Here is a 24,465-nt window from a genome sequence, read left to right as displayed (position 1 = left end):
TGGGCAGAAATAAGAGCAGTTTTGTTTTATTTGGATTTAGGAAAAGCTGATTGCTACTGAGCCAGTTTTCAACAAAGTTGAAAGCCTGATGAGTGATAGACTGTAACTGGGATCGACTATTAGATGAGCAAATGACAATGGAGTCATCTGTATATTGTATAAATGTAGCTTGTTGGGAGGATGTATGTAGATCATATATAAATATGTTAAAAAGGAGAGGGCCAAGTACAGACCCTTGTGGGACACCTGTATTAACTGGGAAAAAATATGAGTAAGTAGAGAGCCATTTAACTCACTGTAGCCAGTTAAATAGGTAGCTAGAGAACCACAAGACTGTTGTACTGGAAAAGCCTTAAGCAGATATTTTTGAGAGTAGTTTGTTATGTGAGACTGATCAAAAGATTTAGAGAGATCTAAAAGAGGGAAGAAACTAAATTGTTATCTCTGGCTTTAATGACGTGGTCCAAAAACGCAACAAGGGCAGTTGTTGTGCTATGATCTGGGCGAAAACAGTGATGGGTAGAGGTTAATAGATTTTCTTGGAGTAAATATTGTAAAAGTGGTTTATGAACACATTTTTCTAAGATCTTGGAAAGAGGGAGCAAGATTACAATTGGTTTGAGGTTTGTTATTTCAGTGGAGTTTCCCCCTTCATGAAGAGGAATGAGGTAAATTTTTTTTCCAGACAGATGGGACATCTGACTCATAAATTGATCGATTGATCAAGATAGAGATTAGGTAGGCAACAGAGGGGGCAGCAGTCTTTAGATATACATATGGGAGATTGTCTACAGATGGTGAGCAGAGCTTAAGTTTGTGTAATAACATTTTTTATATAGGAAGAAGAGATAAATTTTAAGCTGAAAATGACATTTGAAGTTTGTCAGGGTTGGCAGGATTCTGTAGGAAGTTTTAGGTGAGGGTGGCTATAAAGTGGGAGTTAAATTTAGAAGCAGTTTCTAAGGGCAAGATGTCTGGACAAGAGTTATGGGTATAATATTTTCTTGATAGTAGACCAAAAGTTTTGGGGGGGTTATATTTTTGGTTATCCTGTGAGTTGAAGTAATAATATTTCTTATCAACAGTAACTTGTTTTTTGTCATGTTTTGAAGTTGTTTGTTGGTCTGGAGGTGAGCTTGAGATTTGTTCCTCCTTTTGCAGAGGGATGACTATAGCTGTTCTGGATTCACTTGGTACAAAACCTGTATGGAGGCTGGGAGTGAGTAGTGTTGTTAGGGGTGTGGTTAATTCACACATTATGCTATTTAAGATGCATCCAGGGATATTGTCAGGCCCATCAAGGCAGTACTTTTAGCTTTTGGTAGCACTTTCAGGACTTGGTCTTGTGTGATTGCTGAAGACAAGCCAGTTTCAGCTGCATCTTGAGGGACAGACGGAAGGGAGAGGGGTAAATTTAGAGCTAACTTTATCAGCCAGAAGGTTTGCTGTATTTCAGCCTCAGTGTAGCTAACATTATTCATAATCAGCTCAGCTCGGTTCTGCATTGTGCTTTTGAGATTATGAACATAATTAAAAATGCCTTGTGATTGTTTTTAACTTGGGTAGCTACTTATCCTCAAACTTGGCTTTGGTGGATTTTATTTAGCTGTTGAGCTGTTTGTTTATTTTAGTGACAAGGGCTCTAACATTCTGGGAATTACTCTTCTCAGTTTTGGTCAAAATTATTTTCCTTTTATTATAAAGCCTGTGAATATTATGGTTCCACCATGTGGGTAGTGGGTTTGTTTTTGGGGTTTGCCCTGCACTTGCTGCTGAGGAGTACAGCTGCATCTGTGCAGCTGTCTACATGCTGGTATAGTGTGGTGGTGTACGTTTGTGTATTCAGTGGAGTTAACTGAGTTTGGTGGGGCTTTGAAGCATGCCAGTGTATCACTTAGGAGAAGGTAGTTTATTTTAAAGAAATTTCTAAAGGTACCTTGAATGGTAGGGATCTCTGGTTTCAGTTTTATTTCAAAGGAGTCTACTTTATTGTCAGACATAGCAAGCAATGAAGGTACACAAGGAATGGTGAAAGATGAATCCATATGGGTAAGGACAAGATTCAAGATGTTATTCCCCCTAGTGGGTACTGTGACTAATTGTGCCAGGACATTTGTATTGACAAAGTCTAGGAATGTCTTTGCTTGCACATTAGTGGTGATGTAGGTTTCCCAATTTATAGCTGGATAGTTTAAAACACCTAGGAAAATGGTATTTGGTTTAATACTGAGGGAGACATGTTCCTGTAGATAGGTGTTGTGGCTTTCTTTTGTCATAGAGTGAATTCTGTAGCTAGCTAGTATATGGGATGGGAACTTTCTGATGGTTATTCAGACATGAAGAAGCTCTAGTGCATCATGCTGCTTTACCAGCTTTCTTGGCAGTCTCTTCTGGATGTAGATTGAGACACCTCCATCTTTTTTCCCCTCCTGTGTAGCAGCTGGTCTAAATGTGTGGAAGGCTTTATAGCCTTGTACAGCCGGAGTGCTCTCCAGTATTTTAAACCATGTCTCAGTCACTACACAGACATCAATGTCCCCCAGGATGAGAAGAGCTTGTAGGGAGTGGAGTTTCTTGTTTATGCTCCTAGAATTGATCAATAACACCTTCCTATTTTTCTTGGATAGCTTTGTTATGTTGGCAGGTTTATCAGGTTAGCATTGCCATTAAAAGGCACTATGGGGATGCACAATGTCTTTGCCAATAATCAAAACCCTAGTGGGGACATGTGCAGACTATCCCTCGTGAGGCAGCGTTGTCTGTTGATCATATCCTCCCAGGTAGATAAATATTGGACCCCCTTTGAATGACACCAAAAACTAAGCTAATTATTGAAGTCAATTATCTTTTGTCGTAGAGTGCTACTCAGTGCTAGTCTTATACCTGCCTTGGACACCTAGTCTGAGAGCTCCATCATGTCTCTCTTCATATAGTCTGGGAAGGTACACCTCAAGTCACTGACACTGGCATGAACTATGATGGAGTTGTACTCGTACTTGTTGTTCAAGGATCTGAGAGCATGCCTGATCTGATGGATCCTGGCACCAGACAAGAAACTAATCATCAGTCTTTTCTTTATCAGTCTGGTAAGAGGCACATCTATGTGTCTTACAGTGGAGTCACCTATAACAAGAATGTTTGGTTGGGTCAATGTCTGCCTTATGAGTTCAGCATCTGTGACTTTGGGACTTCTTGTGCTATGTGAGGAAGTAGGCTTAATTTGCTGAGTGTGCTTTGCGCCTTTGTTGAGCTGTGGAGATTTTTTGAGGTTTAGGCAAGTTAATGTTTAGAACCTCAGCATATGATGGATTATGTGTATTGTGACGGCCTTTGATTGGTGGGATCTGTGTTGTATTGCTGATGGTTTTGGTGTCTTAAGTTTAGTGTGTGAGATTTTTGAATCCAAGGATATTATATATGTACATCTCTCACACACTCCATTATGCTGTTTAAGTAATAGATGATTATTGAACAGCATGAGAACATTTTTACATTGTCTCAAGATACCCATTTCAATTAGGCTGTCTAGGGAAGTTGTGAGGAAGTACTGGTCCATGATACCAACAGGAATAACTCTGGGGGCGGGGGTGATTATAATTGCTTGGAGTTCGGTTTCAGAATAATGTTTTCATTTATCTGTGAAAATGGCACATGCTTTTTGTTTCTTTTTTGTTTCTATATCTACCTACCATACTCAGAACTTGCTAGATGGCATATGTATTTATATAAACAATATTCAATCAAATTAACTAATTTTCATTATGTGACTTCTGCACATGGATATTAGCTAATGTAAAAGCTGCATGATTTATACGTATTCACATTATCAAACTCTGATTATTTTTTCCAAAGTCAGACCTAGCTTTGTAGATATTATAGATGCGTTTGCCTTTTGTGGTATCCTACTGCTGCACATTCAGAAAACAAATGTAGTAGGGGTATAATTTGCAGTTTTTGTTTTATAGTCATACTTTTCCTAACTGCCACAAGTAATGACCGTTGACATTTACATAGTAATATTGTTGTTGGATCTAGAGTATTAAACATGTATTTTGATTTTAATGTTACAGATATTTTGGAAAGTCATTGATATAGATACTCTACTCTTTCTGTATAATTAAATTTAGATTAAGGTAATGCACTTTGTTCTAAAGTTAGGACGCCTTATTCTCCATTGTATAACTTTGTAATATACCCGCTACCTTTAAGTATATCACTCACAGTGTTTTGTATTTTTGTTTCTATTGGGTGGCTTACCTGGGTATGAGAAATATTTCCTCCAAGACCTTGCAGGTCTGTTGGTTGTGTTCCAGTTGTACTCAGGTGGCAATGCTTACAGCAGCTCCTTTGACAATCAAATGTATATCAAGGTGGTCTTCTACCCATATTTGGGCATTTGGTCTCTCATCTAAACCATTTTTTAAGGGAGGCCATGAAGGCCACAAGTCCATAACTAGAAAGGAAGAGGTTGGTTTTTCTCTTCTCAAATGACTTTAGCCTTTCCATAAGGGCTTAAAATGGTTCTGGACCGTTTGTTTTACTGTCCTGATTCTTTCTTTTTTCCTTTTCTTCCTGTTTTTTCTTTTGATTAGGTCCCTGACTGGCCTTTCCACCTTCCCATCACCTAATAAAGTCAGACCACGTGGCCTCTTTATTGCAGTTGTTACGTTTTCCTTGAATTTTGTTTTCCTCTCTGTGATTCCTGGTTTTGGTTTAATCTTACCTTCAGTGACAAAGACTATCTTCAGCTCTGCTTCTGACTGATGCTTTCCACGTTTATCTGTTGGTTCATTCCTCATTTCCCACGGTGGTAGTAATATCCTATTCATCTAGTCATAGAGCAAGGGTTGGCCATTAAGTAGTATAGCATTTTTAAACCAGAATGGTAAACCATCCATTATTGTACCAAAGAAAGCTGGGTTATCCATGTCAGATGCATAATGTCCACTATAAAACCTTTAGGTGAACCACTTTTTTTATAGGTTCATAGGTTGGCTGTTACTAGGCTATTGGCCTTAGGGCCTATACAAGCCTAGCCATAACAATTCCCTGGCTATTTCTTTCCACAGTATTTACTTCCCTGGACCCCTGTCTAGCAGGGCGACTGACGTGATCCCTGGGGTGAATTTCCTATCTCCCACCCAAATCATCAAGGTTCCTTTTGAAGAGGGCCAAAGAGGCACTATGCTTGACATGTATGGGCAGTCTATTCCTGAGCCTGGAGAATCTCTGGGTCAGGAATCTATCCCTCCAGCATATTTTGTTGATTGTGATGACAAGGTTTAGATCCCTGGAGCGTGTGTCTCTGAGGGATTGGAATTTCTTTAAGTGTAGCATGTCCAACAGCTCTGGGTTTAACATGGCCTTGTATGTTAAGCAGGATTGCCACTGAGTAGACGATATGCGACAGAGTATAGGTGGAGTTTTTTTAGACAGTCAGCATAGGGCATCTGCTTTAGGCCTGTAATTCTTTTAGTGAGGTATTTCTGTGGCCTTTCCAGTTGTTGCAGATGTCTTGAGAGGTACATACCAAACGGGGTGTTGTATTCTATAATGGGTCTAATGAGGGCTGAGTACAGTGGGACAATGACCTCCTTTTTTCTGGATGAAAAGCCCTTAGTGATGAGGTGTGCCACATAGAAGGATTTCCTGACTGTTGTGGTGATGTGGTTTTCGAAGGTGAGACCACTGTCCACCTGTGTCCCTAAGTCTCTTATCATAGTTTTGGTGTTTAGTGTACTGCCACCTATGTGCTAATTCATGGGTAAATGTTTTTTCCCAAAGGGGATAACTATACATGTCTTGGCATTGAGCTTGAGCCCATGGCTCTGGCACCAAGCATCTGTTTCTGTAAGGCCCTTTTGTAGAATATCCACATCATTTGGGGATTCAATAATGGCTCCCAGTTTGCAGTCATCTGCGAACTTTGTTAGCCGGAGTCCTTTAGTGTTGGTCTGTACTTCAGAGAAGTAGATGCCAAACAAGAGCGGTCCCAGGACTGAACCCTGAGGTACCCCACTTGTCACTTGTCTGGAGCTGGATCTGGAGTCAGCTACTTTTACAGTATAGGTTTTGTCAGTAAGCCAGTTGGAAACCCATAGAGTAACATAGGGATTAATGCCCAGCTTAGTAAGTTTATCTATGATTCCAGAGTGGGGGATGGTGTCCAAGGCCATGGCGAGGTCCAGATAGGCTGTGGGGATCACCTTACCCTTGTCCACAGCTCTGGAGACTGATTTGAAGAAGTCAATCAGGTTCAGGAGACAAGATCGCTCCTTCACGAACCCAAACTGTGTGGGGTCTAGTGTTTGAAGGTTGCCAATGTCTTTGTTTATAAGTTCCATGATAATACGTTCCATGGCCTTGCAGATCAGACTCGTCAGACTGATGGGGCGGTAGTTCCCGGGATCCAAGGTGGATCCCCCCTTGTGGAGTGGCATAACTTTAGCTGTGCGCCACTCAGTGGGCACGAAGCCTGAGGTGAGGCTACAATTAAACATGACACTTAGGTGAGGTGCCAGTCCATTTTGTAGTTCATGTAGTACACAGCCTGGGATGTCATCTGGTCCCATGGATGCTGTATTCTTAGCTTTGGAGAGTGCATTTTTTACCTGTGTGGACATTATTACCAGAATTTGGCAATCTTTCAGTATTGAGATGGGCCCTTTAGGGGGTGAGAGGGGGGTAAAGTTTGCACTGAATCGATCTGCCAGGATATTGGCAATATCCTTGGGATCAGTATATTTAAGGCCATTCTGTTGTAGCTCCGAGCAGATCTGAGCATTGCCATTTAGATTCTTGACATAGCTATAGAATGCCTTGTGGTTGTCTTTGGAATCTTTGGCAATTTTATTTTCGTAACTAGGTTTGGAGGATTTTATGAGGGATCTCAGCTTCTTACTGAGGCTGTTAAGGAAGTTTTTTGCATCCCGGGATTTTCCTCTCTTCTGCAACAGTTTCTTCCTTTTGTTGTAAAGTTTGTTATGGCAAGGGACCACCAGACTGGCTTTCTCTTTTTGGAGGAGAGTGTTTTGGTTCTGTTGGGGATGGCACAATTCATGCACAAGTGAATGTGCTCATACAGTGCCTTAGTGTAGGATTCAGCAGTCGAACTTTCAGTTCCTGTCTGCATGGGTGTCATGAAGTTTGTCACTTCTGACTTGAGTAGCATGAAGTTGGCTTTGGAAAAGTTTTTTACAGAGGTTTCCTTACTGGGTTGTGGGATGTGGATGTCAAGGGTGATTAGCTTATGGTCAGACCTGACCAATGAGGGGGTGACCATAGGTGTGGAGCATCGATTTCCCATGTTGGTAATGACCAGGTGTAGGATATTGGAGCCCCTGGTTGGACTAAGGATTAGTTGATCCAAGGCGTTGGAATTTATGAATTCCAAGAACCGTTGGGGAAAAGTGTTGGTACATGACTAGTTTCCCAGTTAATGGCAGGGTAGTTGAAATTACCCAGTATTAGGGTGTTTGGTTGTATCTTAATATTTTCCAGTATGCTTAAAAAGGTGCAGTGAGAATCTTTGGGCATGGTGGGGGATCCGTAGTAAGCTACAATTTGGATTGCAGTCTTAATTAGTGTTAGTTGCACCTGGAGAGTTTCAGCCTGGTGTTGTGAATATCCTTGATGAATATGGACGCTCTTCCAACTTTAGTGTTTTGGTCCTGGTTTGGTGGCGGAAAAGTGTGGTAAGAGTTGTAGCCTGGTATTGCAGGGGTGCTCTCTGGTGCCTTGAACTAGGTCTCAGTTACTGCACGAATATCGATGTTCTCCTCGAGAGAGTGCATTTTGAGGTTTAGGCTTCTAGCATTGAGTAGCATTACCTTCAGATTTTGCATGCTTGTACCTGTTATGGTGATGGTTTTGTCTTTTGAGCTTTGCCTAAAAATGGCATTATAGGTGTGGCTAGAGCCTTACCCAGTACCCTGAATCCCAGGGGCAACAGGTGCAGACCATCTCTGGCAAAGCATCGTGGTCTGTCGATCATGCCATCCCAGCAGACAGATACTGGATCCCTTTTGAATGACACCAGAAGCTTAGTGAATTGTTGAAGTCAATTGTTTTGTCCTTATACTGTTGTATCATTCTGGGCAAAGGCAGGATGCTGCTCAGGGCTAAGGTCATACCTGCCTGGGCCACATGATCCAAGAGCTCTTCCATGTCTCTTTTCATGTAGTCCAGGGAGGTACATCTCAAGTCATTCACTCCAACATGGACAATGACAGAGTCATATTTGTACTTGTTGTGGAGTGACTTGAGTGCATGCGTTATGTGGCAGATCCTGGCACCCGACAGGCAGCTGACTGTAATTTTCTCCTTGTTCACCCTGGTGAGTGGGACATCAGTATGCCTGACTATAGAGTCACCTATGACTAAAGTTTTGGGTACATTGTCTTGCCTTAGGGGCTGTTGTTGGGTGGCACACTGGTGTTGTGAGCTGTGTGACACTTTGGTTGTGATTGGTGTTTATTTGCATTTCAGCTTCGGAGGTCCTTGTTGCTAGGGCAGGTTACTGTTAAGGGCCTCCACATATGTGGGTTTAGTATTGCTATGTGTGGGTGTTGGTGTGGGTTTATAAGGGCTATGTGTTGCTTGAGGTGTAGTGCAGGGGTTAACCTTCTCCTCTTGACTGTCTAGCATCTTGGGTGGAAAGAGCTTTGCTTCCAGTTTGGCTATGTAAGTGCATCTCTCGCAGGTTGTAGTGTTGGGTGGTAGGAGGAGAGGGTTGTCTGTGTACATGAGGCAATTACTGCATTACCCCAGTATGCCCAGATTCACCAGGTGGACAGGAGAAATCACCAGAAGCTGACCCTTGGGCATGCCTGGTTTGGTGCTTTTTTTTTGTAAAGTACAAGAGTTGTTTTCCCTTACCTTAGCAAGGTACTTTGCAATTATAGGCTGTTTAGTGCCTACGATTAATTTCTCCTTATTAACAAGAAGAGTTGAGTGCTTGTATCAGTTTAAGACTTCCTAGTTCTTTCCAGCAGGTTTTAAAACAAGTGCTAGTCACAGGGATGCTTAAAGGTAAGATGGAAAAAAAAATGGTTTATCCTAAACACTGCAGTGTGCACTAGAGGACTTAGATGTGAAAGTAGGTAACTTAAGTTTTACCTGTCTAAAAAGTTAGGTTTTAGTGGAGAGTCACTATTTTTAAAACAGCAAGATAGATTGAAAGGGGGTGGTCACGTTTGTATTCTGGTACTATAGAATACAGTAGGATGGCCAATAAATTTAAATAGTTTAAGGGGAGTGATTTCACAAAATGATAATTTTGTGCTTACTCACACAAGCCAGTAAAAACAGAGAGGAAATGAGATATTTGGTCAAATTGACATAAGGGGAAGGCAACTAGAAAGACAATGATGTTTAAGAACACTACAGTAAACGGGTGGGTGGGTGGGGGGGGGAAAAAATTCTGCCCGACTCACAGGAGACAGAGCTGTGGTCTCTTTTCAAGTTTTAATATGCAGTTAAAAGCAGAATATGAGTAAAACACAAGGTAAATAAAACAAATCACAGTATTCAAAATAGAAAAAGGCAATAAAGTAATACAACAAATAAAATTCAAACTAACCTTTCCCTCACAGCAAAGTGTAGCAGAGTCTGGGTGAGCCTTTCTAGCAAAGCTCTGAAATGTTTTATTTTACCCCTTAAATAGAAGGGTTAGTTCCTAGCTCCACCCCCTCAGTTCATAGATGATTAACCTTAATTGACATGTTCTGTTGACCTGTATTTATTTCTGCCTAACTCACAAGAAACAGAACTGTGGTCCCTTTTTAAGTTTTAATATGCAGTTAAAAGCAAAATACAAGTAAAACACAAGATAAATAAAACAAATCACAGTATTCAAAATAGAAAAAGGCAATAAAGTAATACAACAAATAAAAAGAAAACTAACCTTTCCCTCACAGCAAAGTGTAGCAGAGTCTGGGTGAGCCTTTCTAGTAAAGCTCTGAAATGCTTTATTTTACCCCTTAAATAGAAGGTTTAGTTCCTAGCTCCACCCCCTCAGTTCACAGATAATTAACCTTAACTGACCTGTTCTATTGACCTGTACTAATTTCTGCCTGACTCACAAGAGACAGAGCTGTGGTCTGTTTTATAGTTTTTTTAATATGCAGTTAAAAGCAGAAAGCAAGTAAAACACAAGGTAAATAAAACAAATCACAGTATTCAAAAAAGAAAAAGGCAATAAAGTAATACAACAAATAAAAAGCAAACTGTCCTTTCCCTCACAGCAAAGTGTAGCAGTATCTGGGTGAGCCTTTGTCTTCAAGTTTATCTCATTAATTTTGTCCTAATCTACTATTGTAGTAAGAGCTCATGTGTCTTATTCCAGTCAGCTTCTGCTTCACACACTTTTAGGGTTATTTTTCCTCTTTTTTTCAGTTTGGCATCATAGCAATCTCTATGAGTCACATATTCTTTTTTGACTACACAAATATTGTTTTTCCAGTGTATAATTTCACCTCCTTTCTGTCCATGGTTCTTTTTAAGGCTCACACTTTCCCCCTGTAAATCCAAATACTGCTTATAGTTCATGAGGGGGTTAAAGACTTATATTTAGCTCTGTTTTCTTATTTATGTGTGATTGGGCACATTGGTTTGAGATAAAGTCCCCCTTTTCCATACTGGAGCTGCCCATACATTTGCCTGAGTTGTTGGGTGGCCTCTGATGCCACTATAGGTAAGGCTAGACTCTTTTAGTGAGATCTCTCCTAATTTTTCCCAGACTGTCTATGTAATCTAATAGCCACAAACTGCAGCTGTTTGGCAGACCCCTTTATGTCATATACCATCTTTCTTTCTAGTTTCATCTTCACCGCTGTCCATTTTTCTGTCTAATTGAGTCCCTAAGCATATAGATTCCTGTAAGACTGTTCTCAGTGCTTGAATTTCAGGGTCTGTAAACTCATTTTCTGTATTTAAATTGTCAAACTGTTCAGCGTGCTCTTTTATGACCTCTTGAAACTCCCCAGCTTGGCTTAGCAGTTCCTCATATCTCCCATCCTTTTCTTTAATTTCTCCTTCTATTGCTTTCATTTCTTTTGTACTTTCTTTCACTTGCCTGTCTAATTCTCCAGCACTGCTCTGTAGCTGGGAATATCTTTTTCTATAATTTTAAAGCATTTTGCAGTTGTATGGTACAGAATAATATTATATTATGTTATATTATATTATATTATATTATATTATATTATATTATATTAGAGTAAGGTTGGCATAAGTATTTCCTTAGAAACTATTTTTTATCTTTTCTTTACCTTGATTTTGGATCCCCATCTGTAAAATCAGGGATTAATGTGGGAAGCTTATATAAAAGGCTCTTCCTTTTCCATTCTTCTGGGGCATCCTTTTCTCTGACCTTTGTTGCTCCTAGTTTATACATTCTTGTGTGATGTGAAGTAAGAATTGTGGATCATCTTCCTGTGAGTGGTTATCCTTACTTATGGTTTTATGCCGGAGAAAGATGGTGACAATATCATTCCGTTTTTCAGATGAGTCTGTGTTTTTTTCTTGCTATGATTAATTTTAGTTTTGAAAGTATCTCTGCCTTTAGATTCCCTTTCAGACTCTCTTTCTGGTGTTTCCTTGGATGATGTTCAATGGACATTAACAAATAACTATTCCTAGGTTCCATTACAAATAGCTTTTCTGGCCTACCATCTCACTCTGGCATGCTTCTGCTCTTATATCCTCTAAGTTCCTATATCAATGCTCTTACTTCTGTTATTAATAACTGTGGTACCTTACTTCCCTATATTACAACCCTAAAAATACCAGTAAGTGTAATATGCACTTACAATAAAAATTCATATTTAAAGTTTAAGGTTCTTTTTGAAGGAGATCAAAACCTAGCACAATATATATCTTAAATAAATAAGGAGAGAGGTGGAGCCTCACCTTGTTAGTGTGCAGAATCTTTTCTGAGTCTAGCTCAGACCATCTTTTTTGTTGCTTAATTCTAGGGAGTATCTTTGCTGGGGATCAGCCTGTTTTCTTCCCACTTTTGTCTTGTCCATTTCCTGGACACTCGGTCTGTGCTTCATTCCTGGGCTTTAGCACCAACATGCTGTAGCATGAATCCACACCTGTCAACCTCCAAATGAGAAAATCAGGGACAACAGACCTTAAAATCAGGGACAATTAGGGACACCTAATTAGCATAACATGACTATTCAAATCAGCAAATTAACACATATGCTTTTAATTATGTAAAGACTGGGCATCAGTTAAATACATTTTTATTGCTTTTATAAATAAATATATTGACCAGTTTTGTATTAACACTCATTTCCTGAGGGACATGTGGTCTAAAACTTGAATGTCTTATTTAATAATTGCAAATTCAATGGATTTACCAAAGGGGAAAAAAGTGTTTTGAAAAGCAGACCAAAAATACAAGACAAAGTTGTGGGCAATGCCTCCCAGCCTCTCAAAACCTCTTAACACAAAAATCAAATACAAAGTGAGAAATAATGGGGGAGGGGGCAAAAGGCCAAAGTCAGGTAGAGATTTTTTTATTATTGCTGTTATAAACTTAAAATCATACCATATTAGCAAGTTTAGCATTAACATGATTTTTTATAAGTATTTTTATTCATTTTCAAACATAAAGAATCATATATACAGTATTTATCACATTGAAAAAAAAAAAAAAAATATATATATATATATATATATATATATATATATATATATGTATAGAGTGGTGCTGCGGTAGCATTGTTGCCTCACAGCAAGACGTTGTCGCGTTCGATTCTCAGCTAGAGCGTGTTCTGTGTGGAGGCATGCGTGAATGGGCATGCATCAGGGCTGGTAACTTGGCACATAAAAATTCACTACTAAACATTAGCGGACCGGAGTTCCGCTGTGGCGACCCCTAACCGGGATAAGCCAAAAGACACAACGTATATATATATATATATATATATATATATATATATATATATATATATATATGTATAGATCACCTTCAGTTGACCGAAACGCCGATTCGCCGACACGCGGAAGAGGAACGTGAAAGGACCGACAACGCAGTTGACTGACATGCTGGAATCCCGACAGCTGGAAGACCGACAAGGGGAATGTGTAAGCGCGACTTGGTAAGTATGCGATAGTGAGGGATTTAGGATTAGGGAGCGGACAGGTAAGTGTGCAATAGTGAGGGATGTAGGGTTAGGGTGTGTGAAAGGTGAGTGTGCGGTAGTGTCGGAGTTAGGGTTTGGGTAATGTAAGTGTGTGTTAGTGACGGGTTTATGTTTTAGGGTGGGTTAAGTGAGTTAGGGTTAGGGTGCAGGTAGGTAAGTGTGCGGTAGTGTCGGACCTTGGGGTTAGGGGTGGGTAAGTGAGTTAGGGTTAGGGTGCAGGTAGGTTAAGTGTGCGGTAGTGTCGGACCATGGGGTTAGGGGTGGGTAAGTGAGTTAGGGTTAGGGTGCAGGTAGGGTAAGTGTGCGGTAGTGTCGGACCTTAGGGTTAGGGTTTGGGTTAGGGCTAGTGGATATGTCATGTAGTGTACTGTGTTGTTTACGTGTAGTGTGTCGGTGTAATGGTGTTCGGTGTTTTGCGTTGTCGGTATTTTTTGTTGTCGGTCTTTTGGTGTCGGTGATTTGTGTTTCGGCGTTTTGGCGTTTCGGTAAACCGAAGGTGATCCATATATATATATATATATATATATATATATATATATATATATATATATATATATATATACACACACACACACACACACACACACACACACATTTGGACAGGTAAATAATGAATAAAACTATCTAACAGAAACAAACTATTTACAAGGGTGTCTATGGTTTATATATAGTACTTCTTTTATTTCTATGAACTTTCAAATCAAAGCTTGCTACAGGCATTACTCTCTAGTACTTGTTACTTTTTGCCATGCGAGATACAGTGATGTAATTCTTTCAATTCTTCCTTTGATGGTGCTCATTTCCAACTGCAATACTGTTGATGTAATACTTCTGTATTACTTGAAGGTAGGAGAAGACGCAGACTTCCATGTCATTGTTATGTTCTTTCTTGCAGTAGCTAAAAGGGTCCATAAAATTGTATATTTCGTTCTTGGAACACAGTCAGGTATAGGGCCATTAAACAGAATCAAAGATTAGATAACTGACATTTATCATTGAATTCCGCTTGTAAAAAGTAATTGATTTTGTCTCAATATGGTTTAATCAATTTACATTCATATAACATATGTAGCCAGCCTGCTTTTATTTTTAATTTGCATCTCCAACAGCCAGTGTATTTATTGTACATTAGCTCCATTTTGTGTGGTGTTAAATAGGATCTATGCATAAACTGACATGTAAAAAGTTTCCAGTGTAGTGAAAGAGATGTTAGTTTTATGGAGAGAATGATAACTTTTTTATCTCTAGCATTTGGTATATGACCATTATTTGTTCTATAGTAATCCCATAAGTTTCCTTTATGGTATATTATTATATTCTTGTTTATTTTATAAATAGATGATAGGTGTCATTGTCCAGTAATATGTTGGTTTATTGTTAATATTAGCTGTTCTATGGATTTATGTACTTCCTGCCTAGCGTGGGTTGCATTGTTTGTTTGTTTAGTATAAATTGTCTTAAGTCCTTTATCAGTAGCCGTAAATTATTATTTAAAGCAAATTTCCTTTTAATTTAATCTATTGTCAATACTTTCCCAGAGTCCACCAATTGATACCAGTATATCATCCCTTTGTTCTTAAGTGTTTTGGCTGTTTCCATATTGACGGGTATGATGTTACTTTGAGTGTATGCAATTGGATACAACAAAAACAGCCAAGCTTTTATATTAGGATTGCTGTTCATAAAATATTTACATATTTTTTAATGAGTAAGTGATAAATTTAGATGTCTATGTCTGTTTATTCACAGTCATGTATTCTTTAAATAACCATAGAAAGTTGTTAGGAACCAGTTCAGTGTAATTGTTTGATGAAACTAGGCTCGACTTTAACCATATTTTCTGATGTACTTGTTTCCATTTGGAAATATAATTTGTATTTAACCACAACGATGTAGTTTTTATTGCAGCTGACATTGAATACATTTCCATTTTTGTGCATTAGGTTTTTCATATTGTTTAAGATTTATTTATAATTCTAATCAATTAATTTTTTGAAGGCTATGAATTGTAAAACTAATTTTTCTGTTTAGTGACTGCAAACCTAAATGAATTTGCTAGAAAATCATAGATTTTATGAATAACAGACCAAAAATGTGAGAAGCCTGTAGATTCTAGAAAAAGGCAATGCTTATTGCTGCATATATATTACATCTTAATCTGCCTCTTAACTTCTTAATGCAAGAATCAGTGACACAGTGAAAAGTAATGGAATATGTGTGTGTGTGGGAGTAACCAAAAATCAAGCACATATTTTTAATATTGGTCATCTAAATATACAGTGGTGCAAGAGTAACAGGTTGTCTCTATGCAGTTATATAACAACAAAGTTGTATCATGGAACAACAGTAAACAAGATATCATCACATGCATAATGTAATCACATACATAACCAAACATGCCACCTATTTTGCCCAGTAATATACCCACAGCAAAGCAAAGGAATTGTCCCTTTCCATTTCTATTTGTGTGAAAGGATTCTCATATGTTTAACTGACACATGTTTACATCTTTAGGAAATCTATGCCTCTGTAACTTCTTTACTTTGACATATGCCCCCACTCCTTTCTGCAAGAGAATAACAGTTTCAGATCCTCCTTAAGTGTCAGTTCCCTAGTTCCATAGCACAGTATCTAGTCATAACAGATCCCTCCATGAGACCTATCGTCTCGGGTAGGGGGATGAATCACCGAACCCATTTTTATTTACCTACAGACAGTTTTGAGCAAATATTTCCCACATTGTTGTAGCTTTATTAAGGAAACAGTCGATTTTTTGATTAAGTTCTATGAATGGTATATTAGTAACACTGAAATGGATTTTCTCCTTGTCACACTTGATATTAACTCACTTTTCACTGTTATACCCCGTGATTATGGTATTAATGCCATACAGAATTTTCTTACTAGGAATTCAAGCATGCAAGCTAGAGAAGTTGAGAATATTTGTCAACTATTAGATATTGTATTTACCAACAATATGTTTTATTCAATAACCAACCATATTTACAGGTTGCAGGTGTGGCGATGGGCATGCCCATGGCCAACACCTATGCTAATATGGTTCTAAATAAGTGGGAGAATGAGTTTGTTTACAGCAATAACAATGATTATAATAGCAATGTGCTATGGTATAAATGCTTTGTGGGTGATTGCTTTTTAATTTGGAAGGGGAATGAGGAAACTTTGAGTGATTATGTTAAATATTTAGACAGCACTGCTCCCTTTTTGAAGTTTAAAATTATTTGTCCTAGTATTTATATTACTTACCTAGATGTTAATATAGATAAGAATGGGCACATTTTGGATGCAAGCATCCAGAGGAAAGAAGTGCATGCAAATAGATATGTTCACAGAAGAAGCAAGCATGCACCCCACATTTTTAAATTTTTAAGGGAATTGTTCGAAGCCAGTTTCTTAGGGGGTCAGTAGGTTGAATATTAATGAGACTAAGTGTATAGAACAAATGCATGAAATGGCCAGGGAATACCAGGAAAGAGGTTATGACACAGCAACTGTAGAGGGCATATTAAATGAAGTGTTTCATAGTAGGGGTGGAATAGCTGTACCGCTGTTTAGGGGAGCTAATGATCAATTTAAAGATGCCAATATATACACACAAGAAAATACAGTTTGATATATCACCACTTATAATAGAAGAACTAATGATGTAAAGAACATAATATGTAGAAATTGGCACATTTTAAGCACTTTGCCTGACCTGCAATATATATTGGGAGAACAATCAAGGTTTGCATACAAGAATTGTAAAAGCACGAAGAGAAGATTATGTTATAAAGATTTTGATACAGGTATTACTAATAATACTAAAGTTCAGTTTAAATCTGGAACCTTTCCATGCCACAACTGCAGCTGCTGTACAGACATAGCCACTAGCAATATATTCATAGTCCCCAGTACCAATAAGACATACACCTTACAGTGTCATGCTACAAGTAATACTACACGCATGGTCTATCTTGCTACTTGAGCTAAATGTCACTCTTTTTATGTAGGCAAATGTAGCCATACATTTAGAGAACGGATTATTGAACATAGGTCAGGAATGCATAGGGCTATAGAGACAAATGCTGTAAGTAAACATATTTTAGAGACTGATACTGGCCATGAATTTAAGTTTAGAATGAGCTCTATGGTCAAAAACATACTAGGGGTGGTGATATAAGTAATATATTAGACAATAATGAATACAGTTAGATCCTTAGGCTGAGAGCTGACTATAAACCAGGCTTGAATAGTGCTAGCTCTATAAAACCATTCTAATAAAAAAAAATGCAATATCATTAATGTGTATACATATGTGTATTGTTTTTTTGTGTCTTTCGGCTTTTCCTGGTTAGGGGTCGCCACAGCGGAACTCCGGTCCGCTAATGATTGGTAGTGGATTTTTACGTACCGGGTTACCAGCCTTGATGCACAACCTTCAACAAAGGCATGCCCCATTCACGTATGCCTCCACACAGAAGACGCTCTAGCTGAGAATTGAATGGGACAACGTCTTGCTATGAGGCGACAACGCTACCGCAGCACCACCACCGCAGCAGCATTTTATTATATATTTTTGCATGTTTTTAATGTTATTTTTATATTTTTTATGTGTATATAAGTATATGCATGTATGTAGGTATATTTTAATTGTTGTTGATATTCTAATCATTTTTATTGGTTAGCTGTGATCATATGACATGATTATATTCTATATAAGGTCTTTTCCTAGTATGAGATGTATTAGTACTGAAGAAGGGACTTATCTCAAAAGCTTTGCTTTTTTGCAATAAATTACTTGGCGTTGCAAAGGTGGAGTTTGTTTTCCATAACAGATTTCAGTCAGACTTGCCGGAGTCTGAGAAGAGCAAAAATATGAGAATATCAGGGTTGTTCTGCAAGAGTGTAACATCAAAAGTACCATATATGTACCTGGAGGGTATGTGCTAGTCTTCCTTCTCTATAGTTCTGCTGGGCAGGGGAAAAAATCCTAATCTCAATAGCAGCACTGAAGGAAAGAAAAAAGCACAAATGCAATCCAGTTCTGCATCTCAGTCTCACTCTGAACTACACCTCAGACCTTTTGTGAACAATTTTCTGGATAAACTTGCAAAACTCCAGTCAAGCCACTACACTACAGCTTTAAAGATATCCCAGCTCTCGGCCTACTGACCAGCAATGCTTCTGAATGTTTTATAGTAGCATACAAACAGTTAATTTCAATAAGCATAGAAATATCACCATTGTTCACTGCTACAGTTTAATGTTTTAGCACATCAGGTCTGTCAAGGGTAAATTACCCTATTTTCCTGACCTATGTTTTTAAACCGTGATGTTGTAAAGAAACAGAATCTTGTTCTGTGATTGCCTGTCACTATGCCCTTGTGGTTAGGTTCCACAAGTTCTTGTGTATCTTCAGAATGCCAAAGAAGAGGACTAGTGGGGGTGTGTGAAAACTTCCAAATATTTGTACAAGGTACTCATTCGTAGATTATGGGTCTTATGGGTCTGGAGATGAAAATCATAATGGCCCTGTTTATTTGTTTTGGTAATAACACAAGATTTCAGACTAAGCTGTATGTAGAAGCAGCAGGACTATTTCAGACATGTGGGCCTGGGGCTGCAGCTCCATCAGCCCCTTGTTTATCTGACCTTGATCGTACTGTTAAACTAATGCCCCCCCAGCATTATGTAATATGTTTTAGAGATGGTATTTATGTAATCCTTGTCAACTGTGCTATATGTGTTAGTATCTCTTAATAAAGTTAGATCAGCTTAATCTCAGAATCTTTTATACAGGATGACCATTGATCTCCCTTATCTGCCTTTTGATTAATAATGTCTGACATTCTACAGAGTTCTGAAAGGGCCATTCTTTTCTTCTTCAATTAAATTGTCACAGTGCTGCATTTTGGAAAAATTAATCTTCCTGATGTCTGACTTATACCGTGTTTGAAAGAAAGATACAGTTAGTTATAAAGGGAGCACAACATTAGAGTTTAAAGGAACAGCTGAAATAGTACTTCAGTTATTACTGTACAATACCATGAAGTTTAAATTTCGTATTAGGCTGTATAAAGCCAACAGCAGGGAAGAAAACTGCATTTTTGAAAGGGATGCAACTAATGCCATGTAAAAGAACCTTCAGAAATACAGGAAACAAACTAACATCAGAAATAATAAGCACAGTTTATGTCTGTAGGTGCATCTGAATCACTTATTTGACCATTGGTTTGATATTGATCATTCTGCTATTTGCTTGTGTTTTTTGGGTCATGTCCCAGTGGTCTCCCTTTCACTTTGTCTCTATAAGACTGGATCTTGCATTGTTTTAGATCATTCTAGATTGGTTATGGTAAAATGGGACTCCAAATAAATGACATTTTTTGTTTTATCTGACAAGTGTTGGCTAGGCCCTTCCATGGCAATGATTAATGGAAGTAACCAAAGCAGTCAGTCACCAGATAATGACATATCTGGCTTACATAAACTGCTCTTGTTATTCTTAGTTTTTTTTATTATACAAATTACCTTTTTAGGTGCATTAGGTGGGAGACTTTTAATGATCAGTGTCTGAACCACTTGTGTAAACCACTGTCTTAAAAGACACCTTTTTTATATTTATTGTTCATGACATTTCTAGAGTTTTGTTTGTGTTTCCAGCTAAAAATGGGGCCTGCTGTAAAATCATTTTAATCCCTTTTGAATTTTGTAATTTCAGCATTCTTTAAATTACCATCCTAATAACTGAAGTTTTTTAAAGAAAATATCCTAAAAAACTAAAAAATATTTTATTATGTTCAAACCCAGGTTACCATCTAGTAGGTATTGCCACTTAAAAAAAATCTGAGGTCTCATTACAATGCACAGGCTGTTATTCTCAAACCTGTAGGAACCCTTCTGCAATGTTTAAGACAGGTCTACATCTTACATTTTAGGTGGATAAAAGAAGACTTTAAATTGAAGTTACTCCGTGGTTCAGAAGATACCACTTCTCTGTACATAAAAGAATCTGCAGGTGGGGCGTCTGTCAAAAATCTTGTGGTATAATCACGACAATCCCTGTGAGTAATCTAAGTTTTTGTCTTCCATCGTACTTCCAGTGGATCAAACAACAGAGACACCATTTAAACAGATCAGTGTTCTACTGTACAGGGGCCTGAAAAACTAACCACAGTTAGAACAAGCCAAATTATCCTTGTTTCCCGTCTTTCCTGACCTAGAGTAGTCCAAATACAGGCTTTGCTGTATTCTGGACTTTTGGAAAGTTCCTGTGTTACCCATTTCCTTTCTTGGATAAAGGGAGGCCTCTTTGTTCACCAGTGGCAGTGGGGAGCTTAGAGCAGCCTATCTATCCCTGGAGGAGTGTTCCCAGCACAAAAATCTGGTAGTCTATTGGCTGTTTTGGGCCAGTTTCTAGCTCTTTCAAGTCCACCTGTATAAAACCCGCTTTGGCACGGTTTTTGCACTTGTTACTACTCAGCCAAGCTCCTCGTGGTCCTGCAGAGTGGTGCTAGCAGCAGAGAGGCTAAAAGAGCGACTGCTAACCTGATAAAAGTGTTTATTTCCTGCTACTACCTGGCCGACTGTCCGATCTAGCTAAACTGCAAGTATTTCTGCTTCTTGAACTGTTTTAAACTGTTTAAAGTTGTTTTTGCACCTGCACTTTTAAAGTTTGTCCTGTTTGTTGCATTTACCTGTTGAGGCTACACACTCAAGTGCGCTAGCCTGTGTTACATATTTATTGCAATTTCCTGCTGTTTGTTGTAAAAAAGAAAAAAAAATATCCTTGTTTCCTGTCTTTCCTGACCTAGAGCAGTCCAGATACAGGCTTTGCTGTATTCTGGACCTTTGGAAAGTTCCTGTGTTGCTCATTTCCTTTCTTGGATAAAGGGAGGCTTCTTTGTTCACCAGTGGCAGTGGGGAGCTTAGAGCAGCCTATCTATCCCTGGAGGAGTGTTCCCAGCACAAGAATCTGATAGTCTATTGGCCATTTTGGGCCAATTTCTAACTCTTTCAAGTCCTATTGTATAAAACCCGCTTTGCGTGATTTTGCGCATAGCTCAGCATTGGGCAGCTCTGCTTAATTGTGTTTAAACCACTCTCGGCTCCACAAAGTCTGCTCTTCACTTTTTCCCTTAGAACTGATTTAGTTCTCATAATAAACACCCTATTCCTACTCTAAAGCCTGGCACTTGCTCACTAAAGCTATTATATAAGTCAGCACTAAAAAATTAAAAGCACTACACCCTCACAAACTCCCCTTGAGTACCTTGTTCCCCATTGGCCCTTTTTTTCAATTATAAAGGAATTCCCAGTACTATTCTAGCATGTTCAAAGGTCAGCTGTCAATCTCCTCTCCGGACCAGCTGGTGAATCTGGGAATCTTGAGGCAATGTTACAACTGCCTCATGTACACAGACAACCCTCTCCTCCTCCCAACAAATTCCAACACATGTGAGAGATGCAACCATATAGCCAAACTGGAGGCTAAGCTCTCTCAACTCAGTACTGGCATAACCAGTCAGGAGGAGAAGGAAACCACACTCACTACAATTCCAGTCTCACATAGACCTACCACGACAGCAAACCAAACACATAAACACACAAAAACATACTCGGAGGCTCTAAATAAAAATCTGTCTAAGCAGCAGAGACCTCCAAAGCAGACACCCAAGCAACTGCTACCCCAAAACAAAACACGTGCAACACATAGCTCACAAAGCCAGTGTGCCGAACAGTCACAGCCCTTAAGGCTAAACAACACACCTGATACACTTGTAATAGGTGACTATCATCAGGCACACTGACGTCCTGCTCACCAGGCTGAACAAGGAGAAGGTCACGGTGAGCTGCCTGTCGGGCGCTAGGATCCGCTACATAACACAAGTACTCAGGTCACTCCAAGACAAGTACAAATATGACTCAGTCATTGTCCATGCTGGTGTGAATGACCTGAGATGTACCTCCCTGGACTACATGAAGAGAGACATAGAGGAGCTCTCTGAGCATATAGCCCAGGCCGGTATGACCCTGACCTTGAGTAGCATCTTACCCTCACCAAGAATGATGCCACAATATGAAGACAAGATGATCAATTTCAACAATTGGCTTAAGTATTGGTGTCATTCAAAGGGGATCCAATGCCTGTCAGCCTGGGATGACATGCTCGACAAACCACGATGCTTCGCTAGGGACGGCTTGCACCTGTCACCCCTGGGCTTTTGGATATTGGCATAGTTCCTTAGTGCCTTTTTTAGGCAAGGCTCAAAAGACAAACCCACCTCCATAGGTATCACAAGGGATAAGAAACTAAGAGTAATGCTACTCAAAGCCAGAAGTCTAAACCTCAAGATGCACGCACTCGAAACTCTCCTTAGCATGGAGAACATCGATATCTGTGCAGTAACAGAAACCTGGTTAAAGGCTCCCGAGAGCACCCCAGCACTACCAGGTTATACCTCATACCATGCTTTTCGGCCCCAAATCTTGGACCGAACCACAAAAGGAGGGGGAGTATCAATATTCGTCAAAGATACCCACACCTCCAGGTTGGTGGCACAGCACAAAGCATCAGAGACTATCCATGTGCAACTAACAGTGGGTAAAACTGCTTTCCAGTTTATAGCCTGCTACAGACCACCCTCCCAAACCCAGGAACCCCACTCGGCCTTCCTGAGAACACTGGAAAATATGAAGGTCTCTCCAAACACCATTATATTGGGCAACTTCAACTACCCAAACATGGACTGGGAGCATTACTCTAGCTCCAACACCCTAGCCCAAAGGTTCCTAGAATTTATAAACTCAAATTCTATGGAACAACTTGTTGCCACTCCCACAAAAGGGGAAAACATACTGGACCTGATCATCACCAACATGGTGGCTCTATGCTCCAGACCAGAAGTGTATCCCTCACTGGTAAGATCAGACCATAAACTAATCTTACTGGATATTCACATCCTGACCCCACCCCCTGCCCAGAAAACCACAGTGAAAAACTTCTCTAAAGCAAATTTCACACTCCTCAAAACCGAGGTGGAATCCTTCAAAGCCCCCGGGGCCTGTGGAAAATATGGCCCAGACCGCAGAATCCTTTATAAACGCATTCTATGAACACCTTCAGGAATGCATGGATCATGCAATCCCAAATAAAACCAAGACCCAATCCTCCAAAGGCAGGCGTTCTGTCTGGTGGACCCCATAAACAAACTATACAATGGAAAGAGGAAGCTACTACATGATAGAGCAAAATCCCAAAAAGGGAAGGCATCTCTGATCAGTATTAGCAAAAAACTACGGGCACTCATAAAATCGTCTAAGGCCAGATTCGAGAGAAAAATTGCACAGGACACTAAGGATAATCACAAGGCTTTCTTTAGTTATGTTAGGAACCTGGGTGGGAATTCCCAGATATACTCAGAATTAGTCCAAAATGACAAAAAAATACACCGAACCCCCAGACATTGCCAACATCCTAGCTGACAGGTTCAGTGCAAACTTCTCCTCCCCCTCCCCACCAAAAGGGCAAATATCTATCCTAGCAGAGTGCTGCCCCCCTGACATCTCAGATGCTCAGGTAAGAGCTGCCCTCTCCAAAGCAAAAAACACAGCATCAGTGGGACCAGACGGTGTCCCGGGCTGCATCCTACATGAACTCCAAGAAGAGCTAAACCCAAACATAAAACTACTGTTCAGTCTCAGCCTTACTACAGGATATGTACCCAAAGAGTGTCGTACAGCAACAGTGGTCCCTCTCCACAAAGGTGGTGCGTCAACAGATCCCGGAAACTATCTCCCCATAAGCCTGACTAGCTTGGTCTGCAAAGCTATGGAAAGGATCATCATGGACCTCATAAATAAAGATATTGGGGACCTATAGACACTGGATCCTACCCAGTTCGGCTTTGTTAAGGGCAGATCCTGCCTCTTAAACCTGGTTGATTTCTTTGAAACAGTTACCAAGGCCATTGAAGAGGAGAAGGTGGTCCACACAGCCTACCTGGACCCCGCAAAAGCCTTCGATACAATACCCCACTCGGGCATAATAGATAAGCTCACCAGCTTAAATATAAACCCCTATGTCAGTAGATGGGTCGCAAACTGGCTCAAGGACAGAACCCACATGGTTAGAATTGCTGGAGCCATGTCAGACTCCAAACCAGTTACAAGTGGCATCCCACAAGGCTCAGTCCTGGGACCTCTCTTGTTCTGTATATATTTCTCAGAGGTACAGGCCAACATGGAAGGACTGTGGCTGACCAAGTTCGCAGATGACTGCAAACTAGGCGCCATAATCGACTCT

General features: G+C 39.6%; 1 protein-coding gene across 4 annotated transcripts in view; it reads left to right on the top strand.

Moving 5' to 3' along the window:
* EVA1C (eva-1 homolog C) overlaps positions 1-24,465 on the top strand; it is a 932,566-nt gene that overhangs the window by 9,444 nt on the left and 898,657 nt on the right. The gene's annotated exons all lie outside the window — the stretch shown is intronic.

This window comes from Protopterus annectens, chromosome 5.part0 (assembly GCF_019279795.1).
Source record: "Protopterus annectens isolate FY-2018-M chromosome 5.part0, PAN1.0, whole genome shotgun sequence".
In the NCBI taxonomy this organism is placed as follows: Eukaryota; Metazoa; Chordata; order Ceratodontiformes; family Protopteridae; genus Protopterus; species Protopterus annectens.
Note: the sequence above shows the minus strand (reverse complement) of the source record. Positions and strands in the feature narration are given on the sequence as shown.